Consider the following 8,532-nt stretch of genomic DNA (forward strand, 5'->3'; position numbering starts at 1 on the left):
AGGGAAAGAAGCCCTAAGTCTTTAAGGCCAGCTTGTCATGTTTTAAAATGTAAGTTTCTGTTACTGTGCAGTCCTTTTTGATGTTTGAAAATAAATCCTTCAGTCAAAAGGACTTACAAATGTAAAAACATTGAGTCTAACGGTATGTGCAGAAATTACATTTAGATCAACCTACCTATAGTTAGGTCGATCTAAATGTCAATCTCTACAATTATTTGAGGAGGTTAGATCAGGTGAAAAAAAATATCCAGCCTGATCTACCTTAGTTCATCTGTGGAAGTGAACTAGGATTGGGAACGGGTTGATGTGATCTACTGATTGTCTGTACATGTTCAGAGTACAGCCCCGGGGCTGGGAAAGCCCAGCTACTTACCCCAGACCCAGGGATGCCCTCTTCCTACCCCCACCACACTTTGACCAGGCTACTTTTAGCCCCCTGATAGACAACCCTTCCCAGGGCCATCCGGGGGGGAGGGGGGAGAGAGAGTCGAATCGGGGTGACCACCTTGGGCGGAGCAGCCACGACCCCTCCTGCAGGGCCTGCCTAGTGCTTCACATCTGGCTGCTTGCCACCCCTTCCACCGCTGGCTTCACATCCAGCTGCTCACCACCTCTCCCCTGCCCAGCCACCACCACTGGCTTCTTCATATCCAGGGCACGTGGGATAGCGGTGGGGGTGGGCTGCCACCCCAGGCTTGGCCCCACACAGGCTGATTTGCCCTGGGTCCCACACCCTGCTAGGGTAGTCTCTGACCCTACCCATGGACCTACCAATCTCCCCCCACACAAACCCACCAGACCCCCACCCTAATCCTGCCAAACTTCCCATACACCCACTAGCCCCCCCATCCCACCTGCCTCTGCACCCACCCAGAGCTACTTAGATTGGGTTCCCAGCACAGCTCTCAGCACTGCCAAAAGTAAGCCATGTGGTCATAGAATGGGTCCCACAAATGTAAAGTTTTTAAAAAATGGAGGCTACTGGAGGCATTTTTACAAAGCTGTATCTCTGATTTACATTAAAGATTGGAACTCAAAAATAAACAAGAAGCAAGACCAAATGGTACAACTAATAGGGTGATGCAAGCACACCAAGGTACCACAGTCAAATTATGGAACAAATTTAGAAGTCCTTAATCACAATGAACAGTGGCTTGTAAGGCACCTTATTGTTGATATTATTAAAGGGACTGACAACTGTGTTTCTTGCAACTGCTGAGTGGAGAGAGACCCTTTGTACAGACAGCTGTGTCTGAAGAGCCAGATTTTGATACCTTTACTCACTTAACAGCAATTCAATTTCCATGAATTGTCCCAATAGTGTCAAGGTGCCACTAACTGAAGTGTAGGTAGCAAACTCTTCATCTTAGGATTTTACTACCCATATTAGATATTTTTTGAACATGGAAAAAAAAATGATTCTGATTTTATTTAAGCTCACTCAACTGAGACATATAACTACTGCATTTTGCTAGGTTATCACAATAAAAACAAAATAGCAGTATTAAAAAATATCCTTATTCGGCCACTGCAATTGCAAATCTGCAAAATACAATACCAGAAGTAAGGGAAGTGTTTTATTCACAGATCTAGAATATTATAACAAAAAATATCACGCGACAAAAATTGTCTGTTGTAAAAACTAGAATTCAGAGAACTTTGTAGACAACATGGGAAATGTGAAAGGGTGGCTTTTGCATTCATATTTGTTTATTGTTAAAACAGGATGGAGTAACTAATTGACACCTGATCAAATCATGTACGAAAGAATTGCATTATGGAAACTTACACATTTGGACATTATGAGTGAAACAGAAATTAGGTTGTGGAAGAAGCTTCAGAGAGAATTATGAGAATGTATGTACTGGTTCTTTAAATTAATATCAGGAAGTCAGTGGTGGGGGTCTGGAAAAAGAGGTAAAAGAAAAAAAACACTATGCAATGGAGCAGAGAGAGATAGTTGCTTTTGCAGAACAGTGTTTTCCTTAGTCTAATAAAATCCCTTATCCAACGTTAAAAAAAAAAGACTCAATACTGAATTCTTCATTTTTTTCATGTGACAGATACTCAAGCTTTTTCACCCAAATCTATTAAACCTTGGGAGCTACAAAAAACAAAACCAAAAAAACCCAAAACAAACCAAAATGTTAGCTCAAGGGACCATGGGTAAGCAGTGAGAAGAAGCATCAGTTCTTACTTTTGGTCATATCTTTCTTTGGGGTAACTCAAAGAACAATGAGTCTATTGCTTGAGACACAAGGGAGATAATATTGTCTGCTGTTCTATTCAGTCACTTTCAGCAGGCCAAATCCAAAATGTTGATCAGAGATTAATTTTCTCATGGTGTTCAAGAAAGCAGTAGCAGAAATATTACTCTGGATCTACTGTGTTCAAGTTTGTGTTTCTTACATCCTTTCCTTCTTTTCTCTTAATATCAGTAGCCAGGATTGCCTTCTCATTCCAAGTTATCAGCAAGAACAACTTTAGTTGCAAGAAACTATCTGTATTTCTGTCTGCCAGGAAGAGACTACAGGAGAAAAGCAGAGCATAATAGGCTTGAATCTAATCTCATTTACTCTGGTATAAATATGGAATTAGCCTTAGTGAAGTTGGATGAAGAATCTCATCTACTGGTGTAATGCAAAATTTTTCACATAAGAGAATTCATATGGAATTGCACAAAACTCTGGAACCTGTTTGTGAAAAAGTATACGTAACATAGTCAAATGTTTAGCTTGCTAAAGTATTGGTTTGCAATTTCACCACCAGATGGTGGTATTATTTATTATTGACCTCTGTGTGTAATGTCTTCCTGAACAAAGAAAGAGAAGAAACTAAATTATAACTTTGTGCACTACCTTTAAAACTACAGAATCCCTACATATTTATTACTGAATACTGTATCATTATAAACACAGATTAGGTGTAATAAAGTTCTGATACCATCACATGATAGGTGGTCATGACTATGTTGTGCTTCATTTTTTAATGACATATACTACATGATCATGAATATTTTTAGCTTCTATAAACAAAAAAGACTTCAAAAGTAATGGAAGACTCCTGAGCAAATATGATGGTCTCATGGGAATGTGAGAACTTGTCCTTTTGAAATGGAAGTTGTTTTGGGGCAGGTATAGGCTGTCCTGCATGTTTATACTGCACCTACCACAAGGGAGGCATTCACTGTCATTATGTATATGGTTGTTAGTAGAACAAAATATAAAACAACCACCACCATCACCAGTTTTCAACACTGTCAAATGATAGTGCTGAGTAGACTGTTCCTTAGCGAGGAAATTGGCCGTTTGACCAAGAATCCTTAACAGCAGCAGCAAAGATTGTTGGTGATACATCTCAGAATTGATCTTTCCTTACATAAATATCCAAAACAATACAATACAAAATGTTTTTAGCCTGCCTTCAGCATGTTGCATTCTTGGATTCTACTTTCTTTTACTAACCCATAGAAAGTATTGTAAAGGAATATGGGCAAAGTAAGTATCTTGCAGCCAAATCCTGATCTGGTGTTAATTGGCAGTGTACCCATGAGATGAGTAGAGCTACAACAGTTTACATCAGCTCAGGATCTGGTCCATGAAGTGTGTCTTCACAGTACAGGAGCAAACTGAAATAGCTAATATAGATAAGTGATATTTCATCAAAATACTAGTGGACAAGCATGGGTACTGGGATGAAGGAGCAACAAAAAAAATAGTGTATAATAATTATTAGCAGTCAACAGGCAAATGTAACAGTTGTTAAACAGTTTCTATTCCCAGTGTTTTATGGCTATGAAATGACAAAGATGTGGACTCTATTCTCTCCAGCATATTTCTGATACCTTACTGAAGTTCTAAATGTTACTGGAATAAAATTATTCTCTTGATCACTCAATTCTTCTCATTAGCTCATTCACCACATTTATTTACTATTAAGTATCATTGTTTCATAATACAGAAATAAAATCGGGTCCTTAGATTCTTCTTTGTGTGTTATTAACATTATTCATTGCGTGCGACACAAAATTCTGTTGATTTTTTCTTGGCATTACAATTCTAGAGCATCATATTTATACTGTGGATACATGAAAAGTAGAATTCAAGTGAAGGAGCTAAGTAACCCTTAATTTGACCATTTCTAAAATCGGTTTGTCTTATTACTTGTTAATGCCTACAGTCAAATAAAGATCTTCAACACTAATAAAAGTCCCCATTGTGGGAGCAGAAGTTGCAAGTTAAACTTACATAACCTGCTGCTTCATAAGAGTTCATTCATTTTGTGTGCATCTGTCCTGAAGTTGTACTTTTCTGGTCAGAATCTGAAAAAGGTAGCATTCATACTTATGCCAATCTGAATATCCTGTCTTTAAGTGCATTTAAGTGACCAGGAGCTCAGAATGTAGAAAGAAACATTTTGGTGCTGGAACTGTAAACACCACAAAACTTATTTTTGCTATATTCCACTTTTACTAGAAATCCCACTAGAATAGTATAAATCGATACTCTTCATAGTAAACTAAACAAATTATCTTGACATACAACATATATTTTGACAAATCTTAATTGACTACATGTCCAATTTAGTGGCCATTCGATTAACTAAGAAAAAAAAGATATCTTTTAGAATCTTTCTAATGTGCAACACATCAAACTTTCAGTTCCGTCTCCAATGCAAATAAACCATTTGAAAAAAGAACTCTCTTTTTTAGTTTATTAAGTTCCACAAGCATCATAAAACAGATTTAAAAGGCAAACTGACCTCAAAATATCATTTGGTTTTGTGATTTTACTTCAAATCATTTATGTCCAGAGCTAGGCATGATGTACCTTTACTTACATGAATATACTCTGTACAGAGGACAATGGTGTGAGGAAGCACAACTCCACAACAATAAGGAACTGCAGGAGTGGGTGCTATTATTAGCATATGGACATTTCCTGATCAGTCTCAAAGGTAGTTTTCTTGATTGTCAATTTACAATTCACCAGCTTTCAGTCATTATATCCACTTAAATAAGAATATTTCAATCAGCCAAAAAGGAAATAAAAATACCAATCCCACTGCCTTTAAGCAGATGAAACTCCCATTTAATTTTAAGAGTAATTTTATGCCAATAAGGAATTAAGGATTATTATGCATAACTTATTGTTAGGCATATTAATTCTAAGGCATATAGAACAGTATAAGGCAACTTACTATGTCTTACAAACACAGTAGTCCTGATGGGAAAAAATCATGTACAAGTTATAAATGTAGAATTGCACAGAAAATAAATTTCCAGTTAAAAGAGCTTTTTTCTAAATATAATTAAAGAAAAAAGCAGACAGATCCAGCTTTAAAAAAAAAAAAGAAAAGAAAGAAACGACATTGTGAAATCATGCACAGGCTCTTCCTAGACTAGTATAACTTAACTGTTATGAGGTAAAACAAACATTTAAAATTAAATCATCATGAAAAAAGAAACACACTGTTAATAGGTCTGTGGATACTTATGCCTTTGGTCTGACTTCTATTTTACTTTTTAGTCATTATTTCTGTTGTGAAAATAAAGGAATGTCACAATTTGTCACACCAAACAAAGAACTCAGTGTAAAACAGGGTAAAATGTACAAACAATTGCTGAATGTGTTAGCAGCAGTATTAGTAAGCCACAGTACAGAAAAAATGCAATATGTATCCTTTTCCATCCAGTTTAATAACAGATAAACTGTGATTAAGTTATACATGCAATATAGAGCAAGAATTGATTAGGTTGGTTTTCATCACTATGGTAAAGTACAGAAATATTGACTTGCCAGCTTAGTTACCTACCAGTAGTGACTGGATTTCTATCAGTTTTATCACCTCTACAAAGCAGCACCAACTCACACATTCCAGTTACCAGAACACAAGCAGCTTACTAGGGAGAAGAGAAGACCATAAAGTATCTGACCATGAATAATGTATAGTATGGTTTGTGCAAATCCAGTTAGTTGACGGAAGAGAAAAGAGAAGTGGTGCATTAGGGTATTTCCTGAATACTAGCTGGAATTTCAGTTAAAAAGAAGAAATGAAACAGCACTTTTAAGGGAAAAAAAAAGCCTATCTGTGTCTTTAGTGTGTTATTAACTGAAGAATCAATGCTGCAGTGAGCCTACAGGATAATGGTATGGTCATGTTAGTGGTTTCCTTTAATCACTTTATTGCTCTGTCACCACTACTTCCTTGCAAAGAGAACAAGGATAAACACCCGGACAGGATTCAGTATTCTTATTAGTACAATATATTATTATTCTTATCTAGAATGGATCAGCTTCCTCTGCATTAAGATTAGCAGTCCCTCAAGCATTAGGAACATCCTCAACCCAGTTCAGTGTACACCTCACTGTTTGTAAGTAATTTGCTCCTCCATAATTGATTACATTTGTTTTCCTTTCATATTATATATATTATATAATATAATCTCTCTCTCTCTCATATTACTAGGGAGAGTAGGTACTTGCCAGGATGTATGAAGCATAACTGTAAGGAGAACTGGCCCCAGATTTTAATAGGTACCATTCTTTGTTCTGCTGATTTTTCCCTCCTTATTTTTCTACTGTAGATTCCTCTGTCCTAGTCGTATTTGCACAATAAGCACAAATCCTCCAAACAGAGCATAAGACTGCCCTTCCCATAGACATGCTACTAATTTGAACTGCAAAATTTCCATTGTCACCCCCAAATCTGAATTTCCAGTGTAAAAATTCAGTATGTCACATTAATGCTCCAGTTTTCAGCCCAGCTAAATTTTACCCACATTTTCAATTCCTGAAGCAAGACTTTCATGTTAACTACTAAAGTTTCATTTTCATTTCCAAAGGTTCAGTTCACATTACTGTAGATTTTTGTCTTCAAAAACATTTTAGTGCAGTTGAGTTGACAGTTATGTTTGACAAGGCGAGTGAATAGAGCACGTTGAACTCTCTCACCAAAACACTTCACCTTCTGCCTGAGGAAGGTCTTCATAAACCCTGAATAGAAGAAATGTGTAGCAATATCAATGGTGAGTACCTGAGTCACCTTTGATTTGCAGATGATATTATCATATTTGCTGGAAAACTTTGAAGCAATGATCAGAAATTTCAGTATGAAGGAGTAGGAAATGTTGACTCATGATGAATATACAGAAGACCAAAATCACGTTTAACAATTCCAACAGAAGTAAAGAATAGGGAGAAAAATAACTAGAATCCGGAACCACGGACATTAGTTAATCCAACCTAAAAAGACAAGATGAAAAGAGGCTCAATAAAGAGCTTCTGGAGGACCAAAAACCATGAGCATCAAATTCCATCTTTACTTGTAAAGGTATTTTTTTGGATATCTTTGTACTATTAGCCAGGATATTTAAAAAAGGTATTTAACCAAGAAAATACAGGGGATGAAACTGGAAAGTGAAACGGGGATAATGTATGTTTGCTTTCACAATGAAAACCAAAAAATAAGCAAAAATCAGCTTATGGGAACTACATAAGCTGTAAAGAAAGAAATATCGCAATGTAGGCGGCAATGCTGCAAGATAGAAGAAATATAGATAACTTCTATCATGAGAGTGAAGAGTGTGGATTGCCTGGGATAGGTCAGGTGCCAGTAGCAAGAAAAGTAGAAAGACATGTTAATAATCCATAACCAGATTTGGCAAAAGGGAAAAAATGATAATAACTGGCAGTCTTCTATGGGAGTTGTTTTAATACGAGACAAATCCAAATTTGTTTTTATACCAAAATAATCAATCACACAAACAAGTGAAAGAGTTTATTAAATTGCACATTGAAATTCACTGCTTGTGCAATTTCTATGTTCAGCTCAAAGTGTTATTTGTGGAAAATATTGCATCCAGCACAAGTATTTAAGCTGGTTTAGTTGGAATGAAATGACTAGCATAAGAAAGGTTTTACAAAGCCATTAAAAGAATGATGCTAAAGTCAGTGAGGATTTTGACCATCTCATGGCTTAGGAACAGCCTTTTTGCTGTGGTTAGTAATCTTCTGGTGATCAGTTTCAGGTATTCAATGGAAAGACAAATGAAGAACTTGAAGCTCTCTTTGACTGTCATCTCAGAGGCAACTTCTTCTGTGCCCTCTAGCGTGAGCAGAGGACCCTGCCTGCAGTTTTATTATGCAAGAGGTATAGAAGTGGCATACTAAAACACCAACCAAACCCCTTGTGTAGTATAGAACTGCTCTGTAGTGAGCCCAGTGAATGTCATGATGCCAGAGAGTCCTGGAGGTGGGCTTAGAGAGGAACTGTCAGGTCTAAGTGCACTGACCATACTTTGGTTGGTGAAGGACAAAAGAATCCCTACGGATACTGCAGCTACAGAGTAGATCCATAATGTGCAGAGATGTACCTCTTCTTGTTCGAGTAGAACACAGCAGTGCATTGGTATTAGGATTTAGATGTTGGCATGAGACCCATGTTATAAGAAAGATCAAGAGTGGCTATTACTATCACTAACTTATGTTTTAGGTCTGTTACCCAGATAAGACTAACCTAATGCACTCTTTT

The sequence above is a fragment of the Alligator sinensis genome, unplaced genomic scaffold, assembly GCF_000455745.1.
Source record: "Alligator sinensis unplaced genomic scaffold, ASM45574v1 scaffold65_2, whole genome shotgun sequence".
Lineage (NCBI taxonomy): Eukaryota > Metazoa > Chordata > Crocodylia > Alligatoridae > Alligator > Alligator sinensis.